Source organism: Harpegnathos saltator, unplaced genomic scaffold (assembly GCF_003227715.2).
Source record: "Harpegnathos saltator strain DR-91 unplaced genomic scaffold, Hsal_v8.6 scaffold168, whole genome shotgun sequence".
Lineage (NCBI taxonomy): Eukaryota > Metazoa > Arthropoda > Insecta > Hymenoptera > Formicidae > Harpegnathos > Harpegnathos saltator.
This window is the reverse complement of record NW_020229948.1, coordinates 627,585-642,492: the sequence shown is the minus strand read 5'-3', so window position 1 is coordinate 642,492 and position 14,908 is coordinate 627,585. Positions and strand designations below refer to the sequence as shown.

General features: G+C 42.3%; 1 long non-coding RNA gene across 1 annotated transcript; it reads right to left on the bottom strand.

Annotated features, from left to right (window-relative positions):
• Nucleotides 1-2,629: 2,629 nt before the first annotated feature.
• LOC112588182 (uncharacterized) lies at nucleotides 2,630-3,498 on the bottom strand. Its single transcript, XR_003112614.1, has 2 exons — nucleotides 2,940-3,498; nucleotides 2,630-2,865 (listed from the first exon to the last, which is right to left on the bottom strand). It is a non-coding gene; the product is annotated as an uncharacterized LOC112588182 (long non-coding RNA).
• Nucleotides 3,499-14,908: the final 11,410 nt, after the last annotated feature.

Below are 14,908 nucleotides of genomic sequence, written 5' to 3'. Positions count from 1 at the left end.
TAAATAGAGCGAATTGATTTCATGTTGCTCACTATAGTTCAAATGTTATATTCAACGAACATGTTCCGCGACCCTTCGAGCACGATGACGTCACATACTGATTTCTCTTTTTTACTTCCCCCTAGACCGAAGATCTTTAGTTGTTTGTCAGAAAAATCCGCTGAGTCACTTTCCGGACTGACCAGTCGATATCTGATTTTGTTTATCTTCAAAAACTCATAGCTTTCCCACGTCCCTTCACAAAGTATATTACCCAACAACTCTCACTAAACCTAACCTAACGAAACGATACAATCTCTTATTGCTATAGATACCCCATCCTTTACAATAATTATCTTAGAGATACTGCAACGCAACTCTAAAACCCCACCTCCGAAAATGTTATCAACAAAGTCCTATGCCCATATTTGGACATAAACCTTAGAACCCTGACGCAACTTCCAAAACCCTACCCTCTCAACCGAGGTGACGTTTTGAATTAAACGAAAAGGTGAACTCATTCTTCGCCTGATCAGCACCCAAATCCCCAGAGCTACAAGTTCAGTATTCAGTGCGCACACCTTGCATTTTCGCTCGGCTCATTTAATCGCGCTTGCGTCCACCGGACACACCAACTTTACAAGTTCAGACGCCATCCTGAAGCAAAGATTGTCATCCTGACAATCTGAATCAGAAGTCAAGGCCCACTCCAGTTAACTCTTCTTCCGATTCAAGAGTAAATTGCCCCTTTTTGGTTTTCTCGTCCATTGCTTCTTTTCCACTATCTACTACCTTCACTTTTTTCCTCTCTCTCTCTCTCTCTCTCTCTCTCTCTCTCTCTCTCTCTCTCTCTCTCTCTCTCTCTCTCTCTCTCATTTCCTTTTTCTTTCTTTTTTTTCCTCTCGGCTTCTCTCCTTAATTGTAAAACCCGGTTTCAGTGGCTCAACATTTTAAATCTCAGTCTGACATTACCACCGCGGAAATTTGCGCTGATTACGAGGATTTCGAGGTCGTTTCAATAGAATTTGAAAACCAAGACCGCCCAGATTATGTAGGCCGTCATAGCGAACCACTTTCTCGTTCTCCTCTCTTGTTCCTCTCTAAATCTCCCCTTGGAACTCCTCCGATCTCTTACTCTCCGACATCCCTGAGTCCTATAAACAACCGATCCCCTGTAGGCTCTTCTCTCCCTTGGAGTCTTTCTCCAATAGCTTCCCCTGTGAGCTCACCTCTACAAGACGGTACGCGTGGTTTCCACGCAGCCTTACTCCGTGGTCTTATACCCATCTATTCTTCCTCTTCTTCAGAAGCGTCAACACCGTGATCTTCCCCTTCGCCTCGCGCTTCCCTGTTACCGAATCTTCCAGTATCTGAATATCCTTCGGGATAACCGAGAACCGTCGTCCAGACCGCTATCGATATACAGGGTGTCTTAGAACTTTGGGACACGGGCTCCGTAGGGATATAGAGCTAAGTGAGAGGAACAAAAAAGTCCTCTACCATAATATAAAAATCGTAATAGTTTTTTAGTAATAACCACGTAAAGTTTAGCGTTTTCCACGCCCATTGCGGCCTATAGACGCTTCGCGACAAGCTGTATGCGTAGGGGCTGAGCGACGTGGCTCGCGCTGATCATCGCGCGGCGTGAAAGCGCCACGGCGCCATCGCGACAGTCAGCGCGAGACGCGTTATCGCTCAGTTAAAGTTCTGAGTCACCCTGTATATATATATATATTAAAATAACTCACAAATTTCAACGGACAAACTCTTTTGTGAACTTTGGCTTAGATACCAATAAATGACCAATTTGTAGTTATAACGAAATCACAAGTTTCAAATAATTATTTAAAATAAAAAAATCCTTTTCCTCAACTGTCGCTCACGGTCCTATCCCAGGTAAAGAGATTCAGTTCCTTGACCTTAATAAAGGACCATCGACATACGTCCGCGGCAAATAAAGGGGTCATTCCGATTCTTGATTTTGACCAAAAACAAATACGCAAATACGTCGAAGTTTGTGAAAGCAAGCGTCAAGTTACGTTCCTCCTCCAGGCCGTAACAACTATCTACATCCTATTTGAATATCAGGTCTTCCAACTTCAGTTAGCATAGATAGTCAAAACTAGGAGCCGCCTCCAATCCCTCGGGGGCCGCTCCGACCGCCACAGGCTCGGGTCTGGGGAAGGGGGGTACAGGCGTAAGGTTTGCCCCTCACGCGACGGTAAGGGAGGGGAAGGGAAGTAGGTGTCCCGGTTGGGAACAGGCCCCACTCCCCGCCCCCCTCGACATCGAGGGGGGCTAGGAGAGAGGGCGGGTGTCCCCTCTCTCCTGTTAGAAGATCAGGTTGGATAACCTGACCGGGCAACTTGCCCGGTCGGGGCGCCGCGTCCCTTGCTGCATGGAAAAGCATGGCACTTGGGCGAAGGGCTCGATCAGAGCCCCAGGGTCGGGGTGTCAGGGAGGGAATGTCGGCACATGGTTCCCCCGACTCCTTCACTCTAGCCCGCCTGGTAAGCATCCCGGGGGGTTTTAGCCGATATAAGAGTCCGGCATAACCCAAAGGGGCGGGGTAATCCATGAGGATTTCTTCCCTATTAACAAAATAAAAAGATAGTCAAAACTCTTGGTATATCTTTCCCAAGTAGCCCAATTATTATCAAACTGAACAACTGCATTTTGTCGATCCTCGCCTCTCGCTTTCGTCATCTTCAACCTGATGTTGACAAAGTTGTGTTCACTTAATCTAGTTGTGCGAACCTTCCTATTCGATGAACTGGCTCATGATTGAAGAGATAAAGTCTACGTCAATATTTAATAATCCCTATGTCCAATGGATGGATGACTAATCGGCACCGGTAAAGATTTTGCTTCCGCATCTGCAGAGTTCTGAAACATAGCTTTTTATTATTTAATTCGTAGCTTTTTCAGACAAGCGACCATGCATTATCATCCATATTTACAATAAATATCTGCTCTCTCTTCTTTCTCAACGAAACATTTCTCTTTTTATATATGTCTAAGGAATCTCTCCATCTCGTCGCTACATTGGAAGTAATACGATTCGATATAGAAAGAGAAGCCACGTTTACTACAGATATGTCGTACTGAACTGTGAGATCTTATCTGAAAATTAGAATTGTAGACAGTCATTGCTGTCTACAGACAACCGTTCTGATTATAGGTTCTAAATCAATATAAGCATAATTCTCACTGTGTGTGTTTATGAATGATTAATTTTTATAATGATAGAATGTCCAGTTACTTTTAGCTGACGATTTTCATCTATAACTACAGCCAAACGTCGTATATTCGAACACAAATATTCTAACTTTTGTACCGATGCAAATATGAAGCTATCTGCAGTCGATACCGAAGACAGCTTAGAAATATCGGCATCTGATTAAAATGATTGAAGATTTAAAGAGAATTGCAATCATATCTAAATCGGTCTTATCAATCACGAAACTATGTTATTTATTAATTCGTCTTAACCAAAGATTCTCGGCATATACAGGGTGCACGATTTATCTGAAGACATTGAAATATCTCGAGAACTATGCATTGGATAAAAAAAAGTGGTTAATGAAAGTTGTTAGTCTCGAAGGGGGACATCCAATGATATCAAACTCGACCTCCCACCCCACCCCCTGGGGGTCGGGGTTGGGAGCAACTTTGAAATCTTAAATGGAAACTCCCATTTTTTATTGCAGATACGGATTCTACGCCACAAAATACGTAAATTTTGTCCGAAACTTTTTTTTTAATTCGTGATAGATGGCGCTGTAATCGCAAAAAATTATATTTTCCGCTATTCTCCAGAAATGATCATTGGATTGAGAAATAAAAAATACCTGTTCAATATTTTTAAAGAACATAATAAAAGTTATTCCCCCCTCATCCTCTCGGGGTAGGGTGGGTGATAACGTTCAAATCTCAAATGGGGACCCACATTTGGGGACCGCATTGGGACCACATTGCACTGCCTTTTATAATAAGCCGTAGTTCGCCATACACCCACAGTGGCGCGTCGAGCAGTTCCCTTTTCGATTCGGGTTCCCATTTGAGATTTGAACGTTATCACCCACCCTACCCCGAGAGGATGGGGGGGGAATAACTTTTATTATGTTCTTTAAAAATATTGAACAGGTATTTTTTATTTCTCAATCCAATGATCATTTCTGGAGAATAGCGGAAAATATAATTTTTTGCGATTACAGCGCCATCTATCACAAATAAAAAAAAAAGTTTCGGACAAAATTTACGTATTTTGTGGCGTAGAATCCGCATCTGCAATAAAAAATGGGGGTTTCCATTTAAGATTTCAAAGTTGCCCCCAACCCCCACCCGCAGGGGGTGGGGTGGAAGGTCGAGTTTGGTATCATTGGATGTCCCCCTTCGAGACTAACAACTTTCATTAACCACTTTTTTTTATCCAATGCATAGTTCTCGAGATATTTCAATGTCTTCAGATAAATCGTGCACCCTGTATAAGTATTTTATTATATCTAAAACAACGTGGATAGTTTGAAAGTTGGTGATTTGAGATTATGCTGCGACATGTTGTTCGCTACGGACATATCTAGATATAACGTTCGATGGAGCACTTTTGAAAAAGTCACATGAGTCTGTAATCATGCAACAAAACACTGAAAGGTCGCTCAGCTTCCTCATTCGTTGTACATTCTAGCCAGAAGCGTTCAGACGAACACTCTTCTTCTTTACTAAATTGATTAAGAGCTTCATTTGAGTCCTATAAGTATGGTAAAAAGGAAATATAACGACACAGAGTCACTTTTATATTGCAATGTCTAGCGATCCCAAGGAGAGAGCAGAGAAAATCGTTCGCAACTATGCATCTTTAAAATTCTCGCAACCACTCAAACTTAGACACAATATAACTCAACTTAGTTTAAGATTTTGCAATGCCCGCACTGAAAATAGAAAATATATATTAGTAAATCTTCCGTTGCCACTGCTACTGAAGTCGCAAAAATATCGAATCTGATGGGTTTATTAAGAATAATTCTTGTTCTATTTGCATATATCATGGTGTATTATGCAATCATAAAATGAGAAGCGAGCGAACAGGAGATAAAGTGCTTTGTTAAAATATGAAATGTCTTTGAAAAGAAAAATCAATAGGATTGACAGATAAGAATTCTGTCAAGGTTTAGCAAAACTTTTGAATGAATTAAAGATATATTGCCCGCGATCTCCTAAGTACATTTAACCAATATTATGTAGTGTCACTTATGAGTCACTATTATGTCCGTAATAATATTATATGAAATAGGATAAATAAAAGGCAAAGTGGAAGAAAGTAAAAATAAGTAACGCAGCCAGTAGGCACTTTTCACATTCCGACATGTCTTGCCAACTCTCAGCAACTTTTCACATCGTACAAATATACCTTCCGCGCATAATAATTGTTAATATGCCTTCTATGTCCTGACATCAGAATGTCAATTGTTCTGTTTCTCCTAACAATAGATAAAGCTGCCTCTTTTGGTTCTACACTCAACCGCAGATTAAATACATGAGCAGTTTTCCATTTTTTTGGAGCCAGAATCCCATTGGCTTCTGAGAGGATCGTGTGAATTACTAATTTTAATCTTCTTGACGTTGATTAAATCTCATCACAAGACGGCGCATGAAAACCTGTAAAGTACAAAACAAAAGTTCTCTTTAAAAATCTCCCTTAAGACCATTGATGTAAAACTCGAACTGCCTCCTCCCCTAAGCAGCCGCTTTACTACCCTATTGAGTATACGCCACCACAACTTTCGTCTAGTACGAACTAAGCTCTCACTAACATGAGGGAATAATGGGAAAGTTCAGCAGCGCTTGCGGGATGGGCGAAACTACGTAGAACGAGCAGCTTAGCTTAGCAGCGACTTATGTACAAGGAGGCAGAGGCTTCTTTTCCTGCATTTCTATCTCAGAAAAATTCAATTTAACTTAACTTAACCTATACCATTGTATTAGTATACATTGATAAAAAATATATAATGTATACATACGACAATATAAGTTCATATATTGAAGATGTTTTGTCAATGTTGTAACGAGGAGCAAGTATTCCCTTGTCCCAGTTACGACAACAATGTGTCGGCAACAATGACCGGTCGCCGCACGGCCAAAGCTCGCCGCAACCTTCCCTGTACCGCACCGTCCATCAGTGCCGCGGCACTAACAAGGGCTATATAAACCCATGGGGAAACGGATTTCGCCGTACTTGCGCAGGTAAGTAGTACTCATGGAACAATGAAAAACGCTAAATGGATAGAGTACGCTTCTCAAGCGTTTTCGAGAAAAAACGCTTCAAAGTTTTGCGCGGTACATAAGTGCCGCTATAGTAGCGGGGCGACCAAGCAGCGGCGGTGGCAGAACATACTAGGCGAAGCGCTACGGAGCTGCAGGTCGCCTGTTCGTGTCCAGCCTGATTTCCAATTTTTTTTTACTTTTTTTTACAGTAATAAAGTATTGCAGTTAAATATGTAATAATGCGCACGAAATAGGTGGCTTTGTCGGACATTCTGCTTGCAGTATGTTAATAAAAAAAAATATATTTTCGCATGCATATAGGCGGCGCAATTAATTTATACGATATGTACGTAATGTACTAATGTTTCTTTATTTTAAGAGTAAAAAAATACATATAAACTTTAAAGAAATCCATCAATGCAACTAGTTCACGTGTACATTTTAACGTTTTATACCTGCGCCGACCGCAACGGTCGACCCTTGGACAAAATTTGCCATAGGATCAAAGAAACTCTTTGTTCGCTTCGCCTATCCACATGCTTACAATAAGGGAACCGGCTTTTAAGGGTCGGCCGGCGCAGGTATAAAACGTTAAAATGTACACGTGAACTAGTTGCATTGACTGATTTCTTTAAAGTTTGTATATATTTTTTTACTTTTAAAATAAAGAAACATTAGTACATTACGTACATATCGTATAAATTAATTGCGCCGCCTATATGCATGCAAAAATATATTTTTTTTATATTAACATACTGCAAGCAAAATGTCCGACGAAACCACCTATTTCGTGCGCATTATTACATATTTAACTGCAATACTCTATTAGTGCAAAAAAAAGTAAAAAAAATTGGAAATCAGGCGGGACACGAACAGGCGACCCGCAGCTCCGTAGCGCTTCGCCTAGTACGCTCCGCCGCTGCTTGATCGCCCTGCTACTATAGCGGCACTTATGTAGCGCGCAAAACTTTGAAGCGTTTTTTCTCGAAAACGCTTGAGAAGCGCACTCTATCCATTTAGCGTTTTTCATTGTTCCATGAGTACTACTTACCTGCGCAAGTACGGCGAAATCCGTTTCCCCATGGGTTTATATAGCCCTTGTAAGGCGTTAGACGCCGAAATAATACGAGCAATCATCCGCTCGGGAGAAGTCGTGAACGGGGTACGTAAAAGGGGTAATCCTAAATTTCGCATGCGCCGATTTCGCAGAATTCGAAGATAACCCCCCTTATCATTAGAACGTACCCCCGTTCACGCAAATAAAGAGTATACAACCCGCTCTCTCGACGAGATCGGGATACAGTCATCTCGGAGCAAGACAGTATTCGGAACAGAGCTCCTCGAATAGCAGAAGTACCAGCTTAGAAAACCGAGTAGGACCGAAAAGACCAGAGAAACGAGAAGCCAGTTCCGAAAGTACGGCCGGTGAGTAAATTTCCAAATACCGTACCGCATCATCGGGAGAATTTTACAAGACCCGGCGACACGCACTAGACGGACGACTGGCGTCTCACTGATACGATCCGCGTGGATCAGAAATAGTATAAGTTTCTGTTGCGAGAGTCGGCAGCAGTTAGCCACTGTCTCCGCAGATTTCTAAATGCTCGTCCGTCTGCGTCGGCAGCAGTTAGCCGCCACGCAGAATAGAATAAATTTCTGTTGCAAGAGTCGGCAGCAGTTAGCCACCATCTCCGCAAATTTTTAAGTGCTCGTCCGTCTGCGTCGGCAGCAGTTAGCCGCCATGCAGAATAGAATAAGTTTCTGTTGCGAGAGTCGGCAGCAGTTAGCCGCCACGCAGAATAGAATAAGTTTCTGTTGCAAGAGGTCGGCAGCAGTTAGCCACCGTCTCCGCAGATTTCTAAGTGCTCGTCCTTCTGCGTCGGCAGCACTTAGCCGCCACGCAGAAATAGTATAAGTTCTGTTGCAATAGTCAGCAGCAATTAGTTACCGTTCTGCGGGATTGCTAAATATCGTCTCGGCGTTCATTAGTATTGTTGTATCCGACCCACAAGGTTTGTGGCAGCGTCCGTTGTCCGCGAGCCTTAGGCATCTGATGCTGATTTTGGCATCTGAGCGAGGATTGTCCTGACGACGGAAAATCGATAAGAAGTAAACAACAAGAACAGCTGACAGAGAGTCTCTGGCAAGCTGTCATCGAAGATAGACGCGAGAATTCAGAATTATTAAAATAGAGAATTATTCTTGTTTAAAGCGTGAGCGAGTTGTGCTGTAAATATTAAAGCTTCTTAGTCGTTACGCGGGTGTTTTCATTTACCCGAGTGCAAGCGCGAGTGCGAGAATGAGCGCAACAATATTATAATATGCTACTATTCCTCACGACCGGATTGCGACGTTTATAATATTTACTTTCTGATACCGCCAGTCGCGAATCATTGACGAAGTTTATAATATTTACCCGTACCGTAAGGATATCACCGGTTGCGAGTCGTGTGCGACATTTATAATACTCAATTGGTTTTTGTTAAGAGTGCCGGTCGCGAGTTATTGGCGACGTTTATCATATTTACCTGTACCTTATTGATATCATCGGTCGCGAATCTTGTGCGATATTTTGCGACGCGATTTTCGCTCGCCGTCGGCAAACGGCCGTCGGTCCACGCGCCTCGGTCGTTCGCGCTTGCACCAAAGGGGTTGGGCGCCAGGTGCAGCGGCTGCACCGTTCACCAACACGAGACGGTACACTACCCAAGACCGAGACACGCGAATTCGGCGGGACCGGTAGCTCCGCGGTATTTTACAGTCGGTAGACGGGAGGGTTCGATCGGGAGTCCGGGATTTAGTCGGGAAGACACAAGAATCGAGACGCGCTTCGCTTATCTCAGTCTTTATTCTTTCCGGGGACCGGCACGATCCGACCTCTCGAAACGGTACACTCCGCGAGACGCTCTCGCGAATTCGAAATTTGCTCTACGCCGCTAATTACTACGAGACACGGTACGCCCGGGATACCGAAATAGTGAAGCAGGTGGACGGTTTTACAGAGTCGGGAACCTCCCGGCGGCGTGGTCCTTCGCTTTCCTCGTTCCTCTGTTCGCTCCTCCGCAACTCCGCCACCAACGGCAACCCCCTGGGCGCGTGGAACTCCACCAAACTTCTCCTCTCACTCCCGGTAAACGGTATCCTTTTTGGTTCGTTATCGGCACGACACTCCTTTTCGTAGCGATCCAGGCGATACTCCAAGCGATACTTTTTTCGTATTAGCCGATAGCAGACTAACGATCCCCGAGATTCGAGATAGGAGAGAAGAGTGAGCGAAGACGGGAGTTCGCTCTTTTATTCTCCCCAAAAACAGTGTCGCTCCTTTCTTCATTGTTGTGTCTCGCTACGTTTCTCTCCCCGTTCCTCGTTTCATCTCCCAATACGGGAATCCTTCCGCGGATCTTTGTTGTTGATCCGCGGAACGGGTCTCGGTCTCACTCTCGCGCGTTCTCTCTTTCGCTCGCACTCCCGCTGTCGTGTCGCCTAGGCCGGCTTTGTCTAGCCGGCGTTCACGTTTCGAGCACGGGAACGCCGACCGTTTGGTGCGATATCCCTGCAGGCCTGTGGACAACGAAATCGGCAGCGAGAATCTTTCACTACGATACGGAATCGATAATAATATTCGTAAAGAAACGCATTCACCTGGGGTGGCGGTCTGGCTGAAGGGTGTCGTCCTCTTCCCTCCTCCACTGGTCCCTCCGGTCTTAATGGGCGGCGCAGGAGGTCCAGGGGCACAGAGCTCGGGGACGCGGGACCGTTCCACCTGCGCGCTCCTATTACTAACACTAATTAATGCGGGGGAGGGCAAGGCGGCGCTCCCTCCTCCGTAATACTCGCGCGATGCACTGTTCGCCCCCCCCCGCACCCCTGTGTAAGGGCCGAAGGTTCGGCCTGGGACGGGCGCTTTTCCGGCTGCCACGTCACAATTTATAATAGTCACCTGGTTTTTGTTCAAATTACCAGACGCGAGTCGTGTACGACGTGATAATATCTACCTTTATTGAGGTCACCGGACGCGAATCATTACGGAATTTTAAAAGTATGCCGGTCTATTATCGATACTACCAATTGCGGGCGCGATCTGTGCGGCATTCATCCGCTTATATGTTTGTAATTGACCTATCTGCGACATTTATGATAATTATCTCTGAGTAGCAGTATTTCCGTCTACCAGTCATTTGCGGCGCTCATCGTCTGTCTCTTTTATTCCGATATTTCTAGTTACCAGGAACTGCGTGCATCTTATTGTTCCCGCCGGCCAGCGCGGACGACCCTCGTCATTCATGACAGATCTCGAGCACGCTGTCGGTCGCAATTCGTGGCCCGCAAGTGTAAACATTTATCGGTACGAATTCGTATCCTATTCCTGAGCAAGGCCGCTAGCGTAAGCCGTATAAGACAACCGTTTATCTCCGCGAACAATTGTATAGCGAATATCAATGTAAGAAATAAAACAAATAAATCGGCGGTGAAGCCGAGTGATTAAACAGAATAACTTCTCGTCCGGAGAAGTGAAAGAATTGAAAACCCCTCTTCCAACCTCCCTCAGCGAACACCCATTCGTCGGTCCGCAGCGGAAGAGCGCGGAAGATAGCGGGGGCCGATCAGACGAACCGAAACGCGACTGATCCGCGACTCGTCGCCCCCGCGAGGATGGAGCGAGGCGAGGCGAGACGAGCCGAGCGGAGCGTTATAATGTCTGCATTTTTTAATAACATACACATCTCCATGATATAGATTGATGATAGAGTTTTTTAAATGTATATTTAACCCCTCCCTTACCTATATGCATAGATTATTTCAATTTTTGTAAAATTTTAATATTTTTACTCAATATTATATAGGGTGAGGCAATAACTACTATCTTAAATATCTTAAAATATAAAAATAAGAGAAAAGAAATGGATGTCAATTAGGCCGTTTTTTGGATCCTCTTCGATTGGCTTGATACTGTGAGAAATTATTACTGTTGACGTATCTCACAACCCCCTGAAACCCGTTTTTCGATCAATTAGAATCGAAAATAGAGCAGTTTGAAAATTCTCGATTTGCTACACTTTAATTCAGAACTCGTCATATTTCTCTTTATTAATCAATTAAGTTATTAATCATTTTCGGCCATCAAACTTTTTCAAAAATTATGCATACGTATGATGTTGAATATACCAGGTGTGTCGGTAATTCCTTTCCGGTTTTTTCGCTAAAGAAAACACGTTATTTACAATGGATAGTTAAAATATATTTATTCAAAGTATTGGCCATTTGATTCTATACATTTTGCCCATCTCTCAGGCAATTTATGGATGCCATTCCAAAAGAACTGTTTCTACTTTGAGCTAAACCATTCATCGAGCCATTTTTTAACTTCTTCGAAATCGGCGAAGTACTGTTCTGCAAGAGCGTGCCCCATCGATGCGAAAAGGTGGTAGTCGGATGGGGCCAGGTCTGGAGAGTACGACGGATGCAATAAAACTTCCCATCCAAGTGATTTCAACACTTCTTTGACTAGTTTTGCTGTATGAGACGGCGCGTTGTCATGCTGCAAAATCACCTTATCATGTCTTTGAGCGTATTGTGGACGTTTTTTCGATCAATGCACAGTTTTTTTCGATCAATGCACAGTTCAAATTGATCATTTGTTGCTGGTAGCGATCAGTATTAACTGTTTCTCCAGGTTTCAACAGTTCATAATATACGATACCAACCTGGTCCCACCAGACACAGAGCATGGTCTTGCGACCAAAGCGATTTGGCCTTGCAGTCGATGGGCCGCCTTCGCCAGGTGATAACCATGATTTTTTTTGCTTGGAATTTTCGAAATAAATTCATTTTTCATCACCCGTTACTATTCGATGCAGAAATGACTTCCTTTCATACCTTTGAAGCAGCATTTCACTGACGATTTTTCGATTTTCCAATTGCCTGTCATTCAATTCATGTGGCACCCATCTTCCCATCTTTTGGATCTTTCCCATCGCTTGTAATCGTTCACAAATTGCTACTCGGCTCACATTCAACTTTTCTGCCAATTGTTTTTGAGTTTGTGTTGGGTCTTCATCCAATAACTCCTGCAATTCCGCATCTTCAAACGTTTTCGGCCTACCAGGACGTTTTTTGTCTTGAACGTTGAAATCACCACATTTGAATTGTCGAAACCACGTTTCACATGTTCTTATGGTTGGAGTATGCTCACCGTAAATCTCTACCAGCAAACGATGACTTTCAGCGGCTTTTTTCTTTTGATTAAACAAGAAAAGTAATGCGTGCCGCAAATGCACGTTTTCAGGCACAAAACTCGACATTTTCAAAAAATTATTAATCTATAACGCTGTTATTTTGGCGGAACGTAACTTGTGTAGTTTTGAGGTTAATGTCAGTAGAATAAAATGACATATGTATCAAATCATAACATTGCATACTTATGGCTAGTAACATCTGTTACAAAAACCGCAAAGTAATTACCGACATACCTGGTATGTAAAAGTTGACTTAGCCCCTTAAACCTTGAAAATGTCGTTTGAATAAGACCAGTAACATAGTTTTCGCATACATTTTTTATTTATAGTAATAATTTCTCGTAGTATCAAGCCAATCGAAGAAAGTCCAAAAAACGACCTGCTCAATGTACTAGTCAGTTTGAAAGAGTTCGACTCTCGAAATAACGGAGATCATTCCCTCACATCTATCTAAGCACTTTTTTCGAAGCTTGTCGTCCCCCGCCAACGTTGCTAGTGCGTCTGTCCGTCCATTATGTTCCTGCGAGTGTGCTCACATTATATGTATTAGATTACAAATAAGTTTTAAAGCGTTTTTTGTGTGACGTATATTACTGGTTTACAAATCAGAAATTTTCCCACGATTTTGTCATGTGACTGCAACCGGTTCAGAGTAATAAAAACGCAGAAGTTGGCTCAGCATTCAAACGTTCTTAAATGTTGGTAGGTAAAAGATGGCATGCGACAAATCAATCGTTACTGCAATTGTACGCAATATGTCACGCTTATGACTATCGATGATGAAATGTGATATATCTATTTGGATCGCTGCAGATTGGTCAAATTTCCCTTATGAAGATTTATATAACCTACAGATGTTTTTTCCAATTAATTTTATATCAAATGTTGTATTTGGATTTGTAATGGTTTGCGATAATAATACAGAAATTAATGATTTAAATAAAACGATTGCGGGAAACGGGTCTGTGATCTGTATTTACGTTTCCCGATAAATATGTTTATGTTTCTTTTGGTTAACATCAAGTATGTACTCTAAGATCTTTTTTGTTTTTGTTGTATCGTGGACGCAACTTTGTGTCAATGGAGTTCAATCATGAATGAAATCGCTAAAGGTTTAAATGCTTATAATTTTTGATAGAAGCATTTTCCAAACAAATGTTTCAGATAAAATTACTTGTTTCTTTTTCCATAGAATCTAAATATGCAACATTTTATAGAGGGTTCCATTTAAAATTATGAAGTTACCCCCGTTCCCTCTTAAAGGGGAAGCGGGAGCGACTTTACGTTTATGTAGTTAGAGAGGCCTTTCGAATACATGAAACTTCCTTATGAACAATTTTTTGATTTGATAAATATTTTTAAAGTTATGGACTTGTATCACTTTACGTGGGCCACCCTGTATATACAGGGTATTTCAGCTCACCAAGGCCACCTGATTTTTTTGTAAACAAAACATTTCAGACAAAAGTTGTAGAGTTTTAAGTGATGCATCAGATAGTGGTATTAGTGTAACCTTGAATAGCGTTTTCAAATACATGTGAAGGTCACTTTCAATTTTTTGAAATAAAACCACCCATTTTTCATTGCATATTCTTGTAGCTTATCTCGAGCGCTTTGCAAAACACTATAATGAAATATTTTTTCATCAGGTACTTTTCGAGTTATGAGGCCTAAAAGTTAGAGCACCGCCGACATTAGCATTACCCAAGCAATTGTAGAAGAATATTTTCAAGCAAAAGCGGATTTCAATGAAATTGGCGTACCGAACACCGTTTAGATTCTCTTCAAAGAAAAACGGCCCAACGACGTTTTTCAACAATTCCATACTAAATATTAACTTTCCAAATATGTTAGTGGTCAATTTCTCGGAACCAATAAGGATTTTCTTGTGCCCAATAACGACAGTTCTAAGTATTTACAGAAGCGTCACTTGTAAATGTGCAATCATCAGAAAATAAAATTTTGTTATGAAAGTCTCGCGATTATTAACAAGCCCAATTGCAAAATTCGAGTCTGTCTAAAATCGGCATTCATCAATACTTGATGAAGAATAATTCTTTACGGATACAGCTTATTTTCGTGAAGAATCCGGTAGATCATGCTGAGACTAATATCGGAATCTCTTTCTGTACATCTTGATGAATGGCAGGAATGTAATTAAGCGGATGCAAAAATCTCTAGCGTCCTTTCGTTCTTAACTTGACGTCGAATTCGTCTACCTTTATCGTGATCAGGTTGACATCTTCATTGGTAATTCACTTAATTAAGCGAGCAAAAACTTGATATGAGTGAGGAGCGCGATCTGAATATCGTTCTCGCCACAATCTTGCAGCTGCTCTAAATTGATTACCATATTCACCTAAAATTAACATCATATCCAAAACTTCAGCGTTTGAATACGGCATAGCTGGTAAATGAGAATTTTGTTA